This window comes from Pelophylax lessonae (assembly GCF_965119305.1).
Source record: "Pelophylax lessonae genome assembly, chromosome: 9".
Lineage (NCBI taxonomy): Eukaryota > Metazoa > Chordata > Amphibia > Anura > Ranidae > Pelophylax > Pelophylax lessonae.
Genome location: NC_138776.1, coordinates 25,353,961 through 25,371,983, shown reverse-complemented (window position 1 = coordinate 25,371,983; position 18,023 = coordinate 25,353,961). Strand labels below are relative to the sequence as shown.

Sequence of the window (18,023 nt, the reverse complement as noted above, 5' to 3'; positions counted from 1 at the left end):
AAGGTGGTGGTCTCCACATGAGACTCGTCAGCAGTTACAAGAAGTGCCTGTGTCTGACTGGTGATAGGACCAGAGGATAAAGGGGTACCGTTAATAAAACTAACGGAGACAGGTTTGGGTTTTGAAACAATAGGTATTTTATTAAGGGAGACAAAACAAATGTCAATGTAGTTTCCACAAGATCCTGTGTCAATCATAGCCTTGGTGGTGATCCTAGTTTGGTCCCACTGCAATGTTAATTGAACAAAAAGATAAGGATTAGAAAAGGAAGTTGTGAGTCCCCCTAGCAAGACATTTGAACACTCACCCTCTTTTCTGCGGACAAGAGGACAGTTGTTTACCAAATGATTCGGGGATGCGCAGTACATGCAAAGATGTTCGGTTTTCCTCCTGGCACGTTCAGAAAGGGTCAGAGGTGGACGTATCATTCCTACTTCCATAGGAGTAGGGTCAGCAGGCAACATCCGAGAAGGACTGGAAAATGGTGAGCCCATCTTCTCAGCCTTTCTTTCTCGTAGTCGTCTGTCAATATTGATACTGGTCTGGATCAGTCCCTCTAGAGTGCCAGGTAAATCCGCTCGGGCGAGCTCGTCTTTGACGGCCTCAGATAGGCCGAGTCTAAACTGCGTTCGCAAAGATGTGTCGTTCCATCCTGAATCAGGGGACCATCTTTTAAAATTCGCCACGAAATCTTCAACAGGTCTGCTTCCTTGTTTTAGGGCCCGTAACTGGGTGTCAGCGGTACTCTGCTTGTTGGGGTCTTCATATAAAGTAGCAAGTTGTGCTAGAAATAAGGGATAAGAATTAAGGAGTGGATCATCCTTTTCAAAGAGAGCATCTGCCCAGGCCCGGGGTTCACCCGTTAAATAGGAGATGATGGTACAAACCTTAATTTGATCAGTGGTGTAGGTTAGAGGTTTTAACAAAAAAAACAATTGGCATGCGTTTTTAAATTCACGGAATTTGCTCCGATCACCAGAAAACACTATAGGAGGGTTTATCTTAGGCTCACGGGGCTGAGCAGCAGGAGGCTGTGTGAGACGGCCAAGCTGCTGTCTCAAGGTTTGATTGTCATTTTTTACCTCTGTAAGCGCATGGATCAATGCATCTACTTGCTGTTTTAATTGTAGTACATGAGTGGATAATTCTGCTGAATCCATATTCTGTAACGTTCATGCGTTTTTGTTTGTGGATGGATTTACAGCTGCAGAATTATTACACTCAGTAGCCTTGAAGAGAATCTGTTGAACAACATATCCAACTCTCAGGACTTCATCACCGTGTACAGCCTTTTATATACTATGTATATATTAGTAGATGTTTAAATGGAGGGATAGAGTATATGAGGATATATAGATGAGAGACAGGCTACTGTATGGTGAGCACTAGAAGTAGTATAGGAGAGTTGCAGGTGATGGTAAGCAGATAGGTTCTGGTGTCAAGTATAGTGCAGATGGTAAGAGGACACAGATGGAGTATACTTTAGACAGAGTAACCTAGTGCAAGGATAGTTCAAGGTAGTCCCAAGAGCTAACAGTCTTATGCAGATGATAGTAAATAGATAGATATAGATAGTCTTGGTAATTGCAGTAGATGACAGTAGGAGATTGGTTAGTAAGAATCCCCTGCGGGGTACTTATCACTTAGATACGTTAGGAATAACAGTGTCCATTGGAGAGGGGTGATCCCGTAGCGGGATACGGATCACCAGCGAGGTTTCCGGCTTTAGTTCAGCAAGGAAGGTATGTCAGCAGTCGACTTCTCAGGCGTAGGTGCGATGAACATGTGGGTTTGAACGAGCGATGAGTGAGAGCAAACCGGCGGTTGAAATAGCCGCTCATATCGGCGCTCGGCAGTGATGTCATCCGTTCTTAAAGGTGTATGCGTCCTTTGTTATACAAGATGGGACGCAAAGAGAGGAGAAATATAGGAACAAGGGTACCATAGGTACCGGAACATTACAATACTACGCAATGGAGGCTTCTTTTGTGTTCTAGTAACAAAGGAACGGCTGAGTCACCTGCCTTACGTGTGCGGTAAGCAGCGGCGCTATCTGTGGGGATCCACAGGCACCACATCCATTATTTAAAAAAACACTTTATCACTCACGTGGTTTACTGCTATATTAACACTCAGCACCTTATATGCATATGCATATGTGATATATGTTATGGTACACTAAACACAGCCCATGCATTATTGAATTTTAACCAGCACGTAGCACTTTGTATTTAAAGGGGCACAGGCACTGTATGCACCATATGCACCTTACCAATACGGATGTTTTTATGCAGTTTATTAATGCGCACAAAACACATTTTTACCATTGAATATTTTAAGTGATAGCGCCATTCCCAACATTGTGCACCTTTTTCATTTTACTACCTCAGTGGTAGGTTGGAGGCAGCTTACATCACAATATTTAACCTAATTAAGGTACTGAAAACTCCATAGCGCTGGTAATCACCCTATTTAATTTTTAATTAATATTTGTAAAATTGAATTGGAAAGTACATTAAATAAAAAAAAAAAACACCTATAACATAGATAACATTCTGAATACATGTATAAGAGACCTACTCCCATTTTAATTCAGTTTGTTTTACTCTTTTAAAACTTAAAAATAATCAGAACCAAAAGATTCAAATAAAATTTTCCATTCCCGCAGAATTTATGTGCAAGTCATTCAGAATTGAGAAAGCTTGTCGGATGACCAGCAAAATGTCTTTTTTTTACAGATATAACATGACCTGGATGAATAGGAACCTTCACAGACATCCACCTTCACAGTCCGAGGATCTTGCCTGCTTACTGGAAGTCGTCTCCAAAGGCCTGCCATGCAATAAATCCAGTAATAAAGGTGACAGCAAATAAACTAGATCTTAGCGCAGCACCTCCTATATTTATTTCACCATTTGTTTAGTGGTCTGGGTACACCATTTGGTGCTGCTTGCTTGATCTAGGTCATTGTTGTTGGTTTGTTTTTTCCTATACCTCTTTACGGTTCCCATCACCTGATAGTGTGGGAGCTTTTATCTAATTTTTATGCAATAAATCCAAATATAAGAGAAGAGCTGCACTCTGGAGTGCGGTTCTTCACTCATATTTGGACATCATCCATTTAGGTCATATGGGTTCGTTGGCAAGCCCACTACAGCGTAGTGCGCATTTGTTGTTTTAATAAACACACATTTATTCTTGAGGGATGAAGCTGGTATTGCCACAAGATGGCCAGGAACTATATTCATGAGAACTAAATGCCCAAGTCTGACTTCTTTGTCCCTGCTAATAGCAGCACGATCACGAGCAATTGACAAATACCTGCCAATTGCAAAACAAGTACTGGAATTATCCAGTACAAGATAAGATTCAACAGTAAATAAATCTCCATTATGTAAATTTGCTGTGTAACTATTTCGCAAAGTTGTTCGCTTGTTTGAGCTTGCATGGAAAACCTCTTTATTTACTGCCACGCGATTGTAGTATCTTGCGATCGTATTTTGTTTAACAACTTGTATAACACTGTGCAAAGCAATAAAATGTGATCGTCTCACTGGACGCATTTTGCAAGGACCAAGAGCCTGGACTGAATTATCCAAGTAACACACTTCTTCTTTGCTGTTGTCTTTCATAATTGTATACAATCTCTGAATAGGCATGATAGCACGATGCATGATTTATTTCTCATAAAGAGGCATACATCTGATTCTCAGATATGAATTGCATTTCTGCAGGACAACAGCATTTGAGCTTTTTATCAACCATAGCAGTACACCATTAAATGCTTCAAACTGAAATGCAGACTGTGCCCATAGTGGACCCCAATTCGTCACAGCCCGAGTAATATAAACACAAGAATGTATGTTGAAAGAAACATGCTCAAGCCCATAGAGTGTTTCCATGTCAGAAACAAACTTTTCCAACATTTGTTGTGCACTGGCTAAATCCACAGTACTTACACATTCACTGGAAAGCAATCCAATTCTGCCAACAAGCCTGCACCAATGCACAAAATATTGTTCATGCATTAGTCCCCACAGAACAGGTACACTATAGTATAACAACCATGCAAGCCACTCATGCGCCTTCCAAAACTTGTGCATATCTATAGATCGCGGTACACGTGCAAAATTGCATGGAGGTTGTATTTATTTCATTACACTGCATCCCCAAGTAGAAGTCTTCGGAATGGAACTTGGCATGCTAGTTGCCTTACAACCCCTAAAAGTACACAATGCATGTATTGTGGTACCACACAGTCAATAACATTGAAATAGGGCAAGTCAAACAAGAGTGAGACCCCTTTTACACCAAATACTGGTTTGCCTTGATGTGTAGCCATCTCTGCATGCTGAAGAGTTTCCTGTGCCTGTCTTAGATTTGGTCGCTCAAATTTATAGACCCGTGTAGTGCCCCTTCCTCTTTGGACAACTTCACCTTCTTGCAAACAGAAACCACAACCATAAGCACCATTAAATTGGTTAAATTTTTGGACTAAGGGGCGGGCAACAGCATCAGATATGAAAAGTAGTGCAAACACCTTCATTAACATGGTTTCACCATTATATTTCCAATGAAATCCATCTCTTGATAAGTTTTTTATTTCATTGACAAATGGTGTGAGGATGACACTCATCGGTGGCTTATCAGACCGACCAAAGCACAGGGAAGCCATTAAAACATTACTTTTACGGACTGACAGGGGTACTTCATTAATGATACACAAAGTAGGCCACATACTGGACTTAGATGACTTGAAAACTGGGACACCATCAAAGTTGAAGGAAAGTGTTAGAAAACTACCTTGGATTTTTTCTGTAATAGAGCGGTATATACCGTCTGTTATATCCTTTATGAAACCACTGTTATTGGTTTCACGGGTTGCACAGATAATATTGTACAAATCAGTATTCTCTAACATGGTCTGCAATTGTGTCTTAATTGGTATGTACATAAAATAGGCTTGATTTTGTTTGTTATAATCGCAGCTGTACATGGAACCACAAAAACTGCAGCTGCACGTGTCTGAATCAGTTTTACCAATGTAGGTAAAGCAGTCGGTACAGAAATAATGTGTTTCAATGTCTTGTTTTTTAAAAGGCTTGTTTAACCACTTAAGCCCCGGAAGATTTTATCCACTTCCTGACCAGGGGGTATTTTGCGATTCGGCACTGCGTGACTTTAACGGACAATTGCGCGGTCGTGCGACGCTGTATCTAAATGAATTTGGCGTCCTTTTTTTTCCACAAACAGAGCTTTCTTTTGGTGGTATTTGATCACCTGTGCGATTTTTTGATCATGCGCTATAAACAAAAAAAGAGTGTAAATTTTGCAAAAATAGCAATATTTTTCACATTTTTTTATATGAAATTCCCCCCCCCCAAAAAAATGTAAAAATCAAAATTGTTTAACATTTTCGGCCAAATTGTTTTACGCTACATATGTTTGGTAAAAAAAATCGCAAAAAGCATATTTTGATTGGTTTGCGCAAAAGTTATCGCGTTTACTAACAAAGGGAAAGATTTTTGTCATTTTTGTTGTTTTTTTTTTAACGCGTAATGGCGGCGATCTGCGATTTTTTTTGCGGTACTGCAACATTGCGGCGGACAGATCGGACCCTTGACTGACATTTTTGACACTTTTGGGGTTACCAGTGACATTTCTACAGTAATCAGTGCTATACATATGCACTGTTACTGTAAAAATACACTGGCAGTGAAGGGGTTAACTTTTTTTGAAAGGGAGGGGCTATGTGTGTCCCTAGGGGCGTGCTTTCTACTGGGATTGGCTGTGGCTTCAGATGTATGAACAGTGATCAACGGTTCTACATAGTAGAACCGTATGATCATCCTTCATACACAGGGGAGAATGACAGGCAGCTTGTTTACACAAGCCGCCTGACTTTCTCCCTCTCCCCCGACAATCGTAGAGTGACCGGCGGACATCGGGTCCGCCGGTCACACGTGCGGGGGGATGCGTGACCGCGCGGGAGCGGAAGCGCGCCTCCGGCGGCGCGCGCTCGCTCCCTAGACCCTCACAAGCTAGCGACGTAGACCTACGTCGCTTTGCCTGTGAGGAGCTGACTGCCGACGTAGATCTGCGTTAGGCAGTCGGCAAGTGGTTATCAGGAACTTGGATGCAGGGACAATGTTGCTTCCATTTAGAGTGTTTATCAGTGCTGCTATGTCTTCAACAGCAGAAAATGTTAAGCCATGTTTCTGCTGAAGAGCTTGCATTAAAAGTGCACCTTGCTCTTGCGTTACAATGTGATCATTCTGGCTATTGACAGTACTGTCCTCAATTGTGTTTTCTGTTGTCGTGCATGAAGAAAACATACAGGTTTTATCATTTTTGCTGACAGTAGTTGCACTAATATTAACATCAGTGTCCTCTGCTGTAGTTGAATCTTGCTCTTCGTCACAGAGTGCATCTGCATGAAGGTGGACTCCAGCCACGTTGCTGCCATTCCCTTCTTCTACCTGTTGATGGTCATCATCTTTTCCTGTAGCAGAACTGGCAACACTGTCACTCCTTTCTATAAAACAAACCATAGTGTTATTGAGGTGTATTTAAGAGCATACAAATAGCATTAACAAAATGCACAAATATTAATACTAGCGGAGTATCCCTTATTCAAAAACTGATATGAAAAATGATGCAAAATGTGTTGTATTATCTAACTTTTCTAATGGTCCAGTGTACACAAAGTTTGCTTCATGTCCAAAATTATTCTAAAAGTCTGTATAAATCCCCTTCAAGCTACATGTGAATATATGAAATATGCATTACTTTTTTGTTTACACTTTGAAGTACAGTGTAGTGTGTTTATTTACCATTTTACTTTTAATTGGTGGAGTAGGGGTGACAACTACCCCTTACTCATTCCTTGGGGGGGGGGGGGGTTGGTTTATTCTCTCTCAAGGCCAGGTTCCTCAGCACTCCCCCTTCCCACCAAACCTCTGGTAGTTGGGATCTTGGTGCTGTCAGTAGGGGGGGGGGTAATGTTTGTCCAGAGGCGCCACCCCTCTGCTCCTTGCTTTGGTGCTGCATAGAGGCATCAGCATCTTATGTATGCAGCGTTGAGGCCTTTAATCACTGCGGGTGATACATACTAATGGATTTATTTGATGAGCAGCCACTTGCTTATACTGACAGCTTTGGTCTTTAAGGTGGATCCCACTGAATTACTATTACCTTCATGGGGATTGGGGGCTTTGAGGATGCTGATGTTTCCATGCAGCATTTGAGTGGGGAGTGGAGGGGCAGCACTGTCAGCTGATGTTTCCATGCATCGTTGGAGCAGAGACTGGAAGGACGACACTGTTGGCTGTTTTATTGTAGCGGGAAGTGGAGGGGCAGCACTATTGGCTGCTATTTCCGTGCAGTGTTCCCACGTGGAAGAAAAATATATTTAAAAGTATATTTTAAAAAAACATTCTTAATATATTTTTTCTGAATATATTGACATATATTTGAAATACTACATTTTGGCCATATTCAATATATTTCTAAAATATATTTCAATATATTTTTGAATATATTATTGAATATATATTCAGAATACACGCTCAAATATATTTCATAATGTATTTTGGAATGCATTGTGAAATATGCTGTGAATATATTCAGAAATATATGTTAAATGTACTTCTGAATGCCTTTATCAATATATTTCTGCAGCCATAAATATATTTCAAAGTGCATTTTGGAATGTATTGTGGAATATGTTTTTGAATATATTCGCAGCATATTTCACAATGCATTCAAAAAATACATTTTGAAATATATTTATGGCTGCAGAAATATATTGATAAATGCATTCAGAAGTACATTTAACATATATTTCTGAATATATTCACAGCATATTTCACAATGCATTCCAAAATACATTTTGAAATATATTTCTGCAACCACAAATATATTGCAAAGTGCATTTTTGAATGTATTGTGAAATATGCTGTGAATATATTCTGGAATGTATGTTGTGAATATATTCTGGAATGTATGTTAAGTGCCAGTTCAAACTGCCGTGACTTGTCAGGTGCCTTGAGAGTTCAAAGATGCATGACAAGTCACGCCCCATTATCGGTATAATGAAACTGTTCTAATCCCAGCGACTTAGAAAAAGGTTTCTGCGCTACTTTGGGCTGTCACAAGCAAGCCGCAATGAGTTTGTGCAGGGAGTCTGCTGTCAAAAACGTGCAACTTTGAAGCTGCTTAGATGTGAACAGGCTGTAAATGTACTTTTTAATCCAAAATTTAAAAAATATATTCCTATTATATTTTGAAATGCATTTATATACTGTATTTTATATATTGTAGGCCTATAAAACCAACAAATTCTTTTGATAGTTTTCAAAATATATTTCCAATGCATTTCAAATATAATCCACTGCATTAAAAATGTATACTCCTTGAATTCGAAAACATTTTCTGGATGTGGAAAAAAATATTAACACACAGTTCAAAACACAAAACTTTTATTATCATGTAAATATACAAAAAAAACAAAACACAGAAAACAAAGTGGTGTTAGGCGTGGCAACAGACATTAACAAAATAAGTTTATTTGTGGTATTCTTACAAAAATCCTGGCGCTGTGGTGCAGGTGACCAGAGTTCAGGGATGGGATGGTAAGGACAAACGATGCCCAGAGAAATCCACCATCAGCTAAAAGTCCATGTCCGGGGTGCAGCCTACCCAAACCCAGATCCTGACTGAGAAAAAATTGGGTATACTGGCGCTCCCAGACACAATGGCAGAAGGACAGAATGGATGCTGCTCAGGATCTTGAAGCAATAAAACACATTTATTAAAATTGGTTAAAAAAGTGCTCCTCAACAGACAAATGCCGGCAGTGTGCCCATGGTACAGTCAAATGGTACAGCAGTCGGCGCTTGGGAGCGGGATGGCCGCCTCGATCCCACAGAGGAGCCTTGCTGATGTTGTGCCTCCAGACCGAGTGAGGACCAAGATGTTAGAGGGGGGGGAGAGTGGAAACCTCAACCCCCGCAGACCGCACCGGTCCCGGATGGTGCACAATCGAGGCGGCGGCGGCCGCTACTGCTCCGACACGGCTGCAGCGGCGCCGGATGATGACGTCACCGGGCGCCTGTCAGAGATGTGCACACTGGAGTCTACCTTGCGGGTGTAGGTCAGCGGCTGCTAGACTGGTCCAGGGGCAGCACGCTGGCAAGTGGACTGTCTGCTAGCAGAGCTTGTATGGATGGCCACGAATAGAGGGGATAACATGTTTCGGGCCAAGCCCTTCTTCTGATCTCGTTTTTTTGTGGTATTCTGTTGAGGTTTCTGATGTTTCCTTCAGGCGATATTTCAGCTCCGCAATTTTTCTGTTGACAGCATCACTTATTACACCTTTGGAAGTCCCAGGAAACTTTGCCAAAGTGGCAGCTTTAAAAAGTAAATGGAAAATATTAGACTTATTTGTTTTTTCTTGTGAATCAAAAGCCCTGTAAACAGATGCATCTGAGTAAATAAAACAATTTGAAGCATGTATAAAAAATATTGTAGACCTTTAAAAATCTGTATAGAATCAAAATCTTGTCTCTCTACAACTTGCCTATTAATGCAGACTACTACCAGATTAACCACTTCAGCCCCGGAAGGTTTACCCCCTTCATAACCAGGCCATTTTTTGTGATATGGCACTGCGTTACTTTATTTGACAATTGCGCGGTCACGCAACTCTGTACCCAAATAAAATGTATGTCCTTTTTTTTTTTTTTTACCACAAATAGAGCTTTCTTTTGGTGGTATTTGATCACCGCTGCGTTTTTTTTATTTTTAGCGCAAAAAACAAAAAAAAAAAACACCAATATTTTTTACTTTTTGCTATAAAACATTATAGAAAAAAAAATAAATAAAATTCAAAATTTCTCATCAATTTAGGCCAATATGTATTCTGCTACATATTTTTGGCACCCCCCCCCCCTCAATAAGCCTATATTGATTGATTTGTTATAGAGTCTACAAACTATGGGATAGATTTATGGATTTTTTCTTTTTTACCAGTAATGGCTGCGATCAGTGATTTTTACCAGACTGCGACATTGTGGCAGACAAATCTGACACTAACACTTGTGGCAGACAAATCTGACACTGACACTTTTTGGGGACCAGTGACACCAATACAGTGATCAGTGCTAAAAAAAAAAAAAAAAAAAAAAAAAAAAAATGCACGGTCACTGTATATGACACTGGCAGAGAAGGGGTTAACAGCAGGGTGGTCAAAGGGTTAAATGTGTGCCCTGGAAGTGCTTTCTGTGTGGGGGGTGCTCTGACTGGGGGAAGACAGAGATCCGTGTTCCTACTTAGCAGGAACATAAGATCTCCATCTTCCCCTCTGACAAAACGGCGGTCTGCCTGATTTACATAGGCAGACCGCCATTCTGCCTCTCTCCTGAACAATCGCGGACTGCCTGTGAACATCGGGTGCGCACCCCAGACCCTGTGCACAAAGTCATATAGGTACGTGAATTGGAGCAGAAGAGCAATGCCCTGAAGTATATGTATGTGGGGTGGTCAGCAAGTGGTTAAATAAGATACTTCATTTTGACACAACACTGAAATTGGCTTACTGTCTACCTGTCAAAGCTGATGTTTTCACAGGGTCTAACTGCACCCGCTTCTCTCCATCTGTCAGCCGCTTAGAAGCCCCGCCTATAAAGTTACTTTTTAATAGGGTTTCCGTGTCAAATAAACACACAAGAACAGCTCTAACAAATGCTGAAGCAGTACGACATTCAGGGCTGTCTTTAACACAGGGCAAAAGGGGCAGCTGCCCCGGGTCTAGTCATTGTTGTGGGGCCCAAAGCAGCTGCCCCTTGAGCCCCCAAATAGTTGATAAGTGGATTCAAGAGGGCCCAAGAAAATTTTTGCCCAGGGTCCAATCAATATTAAAGACGGCCCTGACGACATTGATGTGCTGCAGTCCACTGCGGTACAGACAAGTACACACCAGTTCCAGGATGAGGCTCCGTCTGCAATGAGATAAATGGCGTATTAGGAAGTAGATACTTCTTTAAATTTAAATGACACAATTTTTAAAATGAGCGATTAACAATTCTGCAAACAATGTGGAATGCAAGATTTTGAAACCTTCAAAACAAAATGTTAAAGAAGCCTGGTTCTCAGCTTGTGGATAGTGACCCCACGTTCAGTGGATCACCATGTGCCTTCCACTGCACTAGATGAGGTTCCTTAGCCTCCCCATAGCACAGCGCTGTCAGTTTTCACACTGAGCTGCCATTCAGAATATTTTTACCAAAGTGTCAGTTTGCAGTGGGGTGGTAATATGGCCATGAGAGAGCTCCACCCATATGTGCATTGCATACAAAGCCCTCACATGCCCTGTGGAGGCCGGTGCCTGGACCAGAGTGACACCGTATTCTTGCTCCTAGCACCTATACGCTGCATGCAAGGGAGCTGTACAAGTAATGCACATATTGATGTAGCTTATTTATAGCACAACAAACACAACTGGACCCCGCCCTGTGTGATTATTTTAGTTTACCATGCAATTGCACCTACCACGCATTCTGATGTGGGAAGTGCATTTCCATTTATTTGAATGGCACCCCAAATGCACCTCCCGCCCACAGTTTGATAGCCCGCAACGCAATGCTGTGCATGCTTGTGTGGTACAATTTAGGTCATCAGGTGTTGACCAAGGATGAATGTCGGTCCTGAGGTCTCATTGGTTGAGAACCACTGTTATAGAAAATGCAATAGCAATTTGAATCTATCTCTGCATGTTTTCTACTTCTCTATACATTTCTTCTTGGTGAATAAATTGAGGGAACTTTAAACTTGCCAATGTAGTCTTGCATGATTTTGTCATGTGCAACTAATTTCAAATAGCACTTAAAAATAAATCCCCCCGAATATTCAAGTGTGGGAAAAAAGAAGACAACCTGTTTAGGTCTAGAGTACGATGCTTGACAAGGAGATGAGCTCAACTCTTCAGATGAAATGGATGCTGATGCATACGATGCCCCCACACAGGATGAACTGCCACCTTCATTCTTCAGTGCCATCAGCTGCGCTGTCGTGGTTTTCAGTGTACAGTAATCCCCCGCTCCATCGCGGTTCAGTTTTTGCGGTCCCGGTAATTCGCGTTTTTTTTTTGTAATGTTATTTTACTATATAAATCATTAAAAATGAAATATTTTTGTGTTTTCCATAGCTCTTGCTCTGTCTCTTAGTATCTTTTATGTGTTTAAATGAGTTTCTATTGTTTTAAAAGTGTGTTTAAAGACCTTAAAATGCTTTTACACGTACAGTGACAGTAAAATAAACATGCCTACAATGCATTTTAATAGGGTTTTTCTATTTCGCGGAATTTCACTTTTCGCGGCTGGGTCCGGAACGTAACCCCCGCAATGGAGGGGGGTTTACTGTATCTAATACACCAGGCAGCTCTATGGAAATGCATTACTTTAGTTACGAAAACTTTTAAGAAGCAATCTATTTTCTCACTATATCCATTCATTCGTTAGAAATTGATTACTTATGTAAAATGTACCTATATATGATTAGAGGGTTTCCTCCAGTATGCTGCTGGCTCCCCACTAGACCACTAGATCAAAAATATTTCAGTAGGGTTTCCCAAGGTAAAAGTGAGCATGTCCCACAAAATACAAACTTACATGTGCAGTATGTAGTTACCACAGTGCACTTACTGATACTATAATGAACGCAGTACAGTAACCGAACACCTAACTATCCCCGAGGTACTGTTGTTTCTGGTTGATTGAGAGCTAATAGTAACTCTCGAGCAACCCCCCCCCCCCCCCATGACATCCTGTTCCCCCTCTCTTCCCCCATGGAACCCTGTTCCCCCTCTCTTCCCCCATGGAACCCTGTTCCCCCTCTCTTCCCCCATGGAACCCTGTTCCCCCTCTCTTCCCCCATGGCCTGACTGACCTGCTGACAAGCCTCCTCAGCCAACAGGTGAATGTAAGCAGCTGGGAGCAATAGTGAAACTGCTATTGGCCATTTCGAATTACAATAGCCAACAACAGGCTGGCTATTGTACCTGAACAGAGGAGTGGACCAGAGAGAGAAAGTTCTCGGATTCACCTCTCTATTCAGTGGGCAGGCATAGCCAGCCTGCTAGTGTAATTTTAAAAAATAGCCAATAGCAGGCTGGTTTGTAGGTTGCTTGAATGACAGATAATGGGGAGTGAAAGGTTGTATCAACGTGCCTTACTGAAATATTATATTTTCATAATATATTTCAGCTCATGCTCATTCTACGATGGAATGTGGGCCCCTTGCTAATGTCATTAACGAGCCAGACTAACACTCATTCATCCACCCTGGACACCAGACAGCTGTATTCTGCATATAGATTACAAGACGTTGATATGTTAAAACACCTTTCCATTCATTCATTTGAACACTTGACAGTTGGATATTTTGCATAGAGATTACTGACACCACCCATAAACATTTAACAATTGCTTACATTAACACATGACAGCTGAACACAGACAGAGCGGCTGCCCCACAAACACAATCTCCAACACACGACATCCCACACATACACAGGTGTATAGGAAACAAAAGCCTTTCATGTACTGTTTCTGTGAGACATGTTCTATTGCCAAATTGACCGGTAAATTGTAAACCAGTTTAAAGCAGTTTTTTTCCGCTCAAACTTGCCTTAAATATGAGCTAAACTTGAAATAAAATTAGATGTGTCTACACCTTGCTTCGGTGCGCTGTGTCCTCGCATCTCCCAGCTGGAAGAGGGAAAATTCACTATCCGGGAGGGTTAGCAACTGAAGGGTCGTATATCATCTTGTAAATTGCCTCCTGACGAGATTTTGAGCTAACAGGGAGTTTACAGTATGAATATAATAAAGGTCACAAACTTATGTGCCTAATCATGATCAAGAGTTCTCTTTGTCAAATATTTCCACACAAAAACATATTCCAGTGGAAATAAGAAATTTGGATCTAGGTGTAGACTAGCAGAATGAGAAGAAAATACATAACCCACAGATTACTAGAATAATTGGGCAAAATTATGTTTGGTCATTTGTGTCCATTTTCTGCCTGCCTTTCAGAAATGTACCTACCTAGCTAAGAGTTAGGTTGTATTGACTTGCCTGTAACAATTAACTGTCTCAGTTGTTGGTTTTCTTCTTCCAAGTGCTTAATCCGGTTTTCCATTTTCCTAAATGTTCCTGCGGCTTCAACCTCGTCTTGCTTATCTTTCATAGCATCAAGTAACTGCCTTGCAGCAGCTGTTTCTGCCTGTCTGCGTATTGTTTTCTGTGATTTAGCCTACAACATTTTGAGAATAGTCACTAACACAAAGGAACATGTCATATTACAAACTTAAATTTAGGATTAATACAATTATCAGTAACAAATCTAGGATATAGCCCCACAATTTACCACTAAAACAATATGTTCTCAGGGGCAGACTGACACAGATCACATTATTAGTAATGGCAGCAGCATTAGATGTGCACATACTATGGTTAGGATAAATGTTGGGATTCATTAATCGACTGATTTGGTTGCCCTGCTCTTTCATAATTCTTCCAGTGTTGTATAAAAGTACCCAGGGCCATATTTATTGATTAGATCATGGGCACATATTTTCTTGGGTCCCCTTGCCCCATACCCACCATGCCCAGCCCCTACTCGACACACCCCCACCATGCAATTCCTATTTCCACCCCAACATTCCAAAAAAAAAAAAAAAAGGGAGAGATGACCCCTCATGAGACGTGAACCTGTGCAAGATGTCACGCAGTCATGCTACATGGTGTATGACAGGGGTGGAACAACACTATGTGATGCCAATAGCATAGTAAACAGAATGGTGTGACCTATGCAGAGGTGGACTGGCAACACATATACTAATCCATACCATCCTCCCTCCTGTAACATCCTCCCTCTGTGCTGTGCCACCCCCCCCCCCCCCCCACACACTGTACCATGCTCCCTGCTGTATTGTACCACCTCCCCCCCTGTACTGTGCCATCCTTCACAAAAGGCATGCATCATTCTTCCTCCACACTGTGCCATCTCCCTCAACCCCCATACTTTGCTATCCTTCCCGGTCCTGTATCATCCTTCCTTCTATGCTTCCCAGCCAAATCTCATTCTCTTAGACAGTTGTCTCAGCTCCACACTGTCTCCTTGTAAATCACATGCAAAGCAGCCAGTGTCACAGAAAATGGCAGGCCTGGGATCAGAGAGAGGTCAAAGCAGCTCTCAGGGCAAGACACACCACTTTTTCACACAGCGGAGCTTGCCAACAGTGCAGGAGAAAGTTTAGTATGCATTCTTTGTGGACAAAGCAGAGAACGGGAGCAGAGATGCACAGCACAGCCAATGTTCCTACAGTGACAGGTCCCCTCCCGGCTGAACGTTCAGTCCACCCCTGCACGTGTATATCTTTTGAGTGCTCAAGGGGCAGCTGCTTTGTTCCTCAACACAATGACTGGGACTGGGGCAACTGTCCCTTTTGCCCTAAGTGAAAGATAGTCTTTAACCACTTTACCACTAGCCACTGTGCTGCTACTGCGGCACAGTGGCTCGTTATCGTCCAGCGACGTAGACCTATGTCGCTGGACTCCTCCTCCTGTAGGATCGCTCCCGCTGTTTTCATTCACAGCGGGAGTCGGGCCAGGGGAGGAGTGGCGGCGATCGCCGCTGCTCTGCCCCGATCGTCGGGGAATCCAGTTTGGAGATCCGCCCGCCTGTGTAAACAGAGCGGGCGGATCTCCTAAGTGACAGGGACTGACAGATCGGAGTGTTCAGCATAGCTGGACATGTGATCTGTCCCTGGCTCACTCAGTCACCTCCCCCCCCCCACACGTTAGTAAGCACCAGGCATACATTAATCCCTCCCTCTCCAATAAAATTAACCCCTTCCCTGCCAGTGTCATTATTACAGTAACAGTGCATATTTATAGCACTGATTACTGCAGTAATGTCATTGGTACCCCCAAAAGTGTCAAAAATGTCAGTCAAGGGTCCGATCTGTCCACCGCAATGTCGCAGTCCCGCAAAAAAAAAATCGCAGATCGCCGCCATTACTCGTTAAAAAAAACCACCAAAAATGACAGAAATCTTTCCCTTAGTTAGTAAACGCAATAACTTTTGCGCAAACCAATCAAAATATGCTTATTGTGATTTTTTTTTACCAAACATATGTAGCAGAAAACAAATTGGCCAAAAATTTAAAAAAATTTGATTTTTACATATTTTTTGGGAGGAATTTCATATAAAAAAATGTTAAAAATATTGTTATTTTTTCAAAATAAATGCTCTTTTTTTGTTTATAGCGCAAAAAATAAAAATCGCACAGGTGATCAAATACCACCAAAAGAAAGCTCTGTTTGTGGGAAAAAAAGGACATAAATTTCGTTTGGGTATGGCGTCGCACGACCGCGCAATTGTCAGTTAAAGTCGCACAGCGCCGAATCGCAAAAAGTGGCCTGGACGTAAGACAGCAAAATCCTCCGGTGGTAAAGTGGTTAATATATTAATTTACCATCCACATCCAATAGAGTCGCTTCATAGCAAGGCCAACCTCCTGGAGGGCATTTTCCTTGTCGCCATTCCATCATATACGTTTCCTGCGCAGTGATGGTATAATTTTCTTTATAGCCCCTGATCCAGTCACATTTAATCACGCTGTATGTATGTGCATCATCACCTTCTTCCCATCGCACCAAAGCAAATCTTGTCATTGTGCGCAGTGCAGTCCAAACTTCAATGATGCTAAAATAAAACAAAGACCTTGTGGGACACAATTTAATAATGTGATATGGTGATATGGGGATCTTCACCTTTTTTTCCACTTGCAAGAAAGGCCATGGTTTTTACTTAATTTAGCAGCCTGACTATTTTTAGTCTCGGTTCACACTGGGGTGACTTGTTGCGCTCCATTAAGTGCAATGAAACTGTTGTAATCTGATCTCCCCAAGTTAGAAAAAGGTTTCTGCACTACTTGGGGGTAGTGATGTCGCGAACATAAAATGTAATGTTCGCGAACGGCGAACGCGAACTTCCGCAAATGTCGCGAACCGGCGAACCGGGCGAACCGCCATAGACTTCAATAGGCAGGCGAATTTTAAAACCCACAGGGACTCTTTCTGGCCACAATAGTGATGGAAAAGTTGTTTCAAGGGGACAAACACCTGGACTGTGGCATGCCGGAGGGGGATCCATGGCAAAACTCCCATGGAAAATTACGTAGTTGACGCAGAGTCGGGGTTTAACGCACCGCAAACAACCGCAAACAGTCCAGAACCAACCAAAATGGGACAGGAACTGGGCTTTAAGGGTTAGGGTTAGGTTTAGTTAGGGGATAGGGTTAGGGTAATGGTGAGATACTTAGGGTTAGAGTTAGTAACCCTACCCCTACCCCTCTAACCCTAACCCTCTAACCCTAAGCACTAAAAATAACCCTAACCCTAGCCCTAACCCTAAACCTAGCCCTAACCCTAATTCTAATTTTTTTTCTGGTTCTGGACATGCTACAGAGCTGAAACTTCACAGGTACACTTTTTAGACCCTCCACACACCAAATCACACAAAAAAAAAAGTTCTTAAAAATTGTCATTTTTGATAGAGAGCCAATTATTGGAAAAATTAAAAAAAAATAAAAAATTTCTTTGGATTTAGTGTCTGGGGGGTCTAAAAAGTGTACCTGTGAAGTTTCAGCTCTGTAGCATGTCCGGAACCAGAAAAAAATTACGAATTAGGGTTAGGGCTAGGGTTAGGGTTAGGGCTAGGGTTAGGGGGTTAAGTTTAAGGTTAGAGGGTTAGGGTTAGGATTAGGGTTAGGGTTATTTTTATGGCTAGGCTTAGAGGGTTAGGGTTAAGGTTAGAGGGTTAGGGTTATGGTTAGAGGTTTAGGTTAGGGTTAGGTTAGAGGTTAGGGTTAGGTTTAGTGTTAGGGGATAGGGTTACGGTGAGATACTTAGGGTTAGAGTTAGTAACCCTACCCCTACGCCTCTAACCCTAAGCAC

At 41.9% G+C, this 18,023-nt stretch overlaps 2 pseudogenes across 2 annotated transcripts in view; both read right to left on the bottom strand.

The window, feature by feature from the left end:
• Window positions 1-3,113: 3,113 nt before the first annotated feature.
• On the bottom strand, window positions 3,114-4,954 carry LOC309562557 (annotated as a pseudogene). The gene has a single exon. The product of its transcript is annotated as an uncharacterized misc_RNA (transcript).
• A 4,254-nt stretch (window positions 4,955-9,208) lies between these two features.
• Window positions 9,209-18,023, bottom strand: part of LOC309564174 — a 150,917-nt pseudogene continuing 142,102 nt past the window's right edge. The window contains exons 2-6 of the transcript in view: window positions 14,132-14,313; window positions 11,934-12,097; window positions 10,934-11,000; window positions 10,606-10,773; window positions 9,209-9,411 (exon numbers count right to left, since the gene is read on the bottom strand). The product of the transcript in view is annotated as an uncharacterized misc_RNA (transcript). The remainder of the gene's footprint in view (window positions 9,412-10,605; window positions 10,774-10,933; window positions 11,001-11,933; window positions 12,098-14,131; window positions 14,314-18,023) is intronic.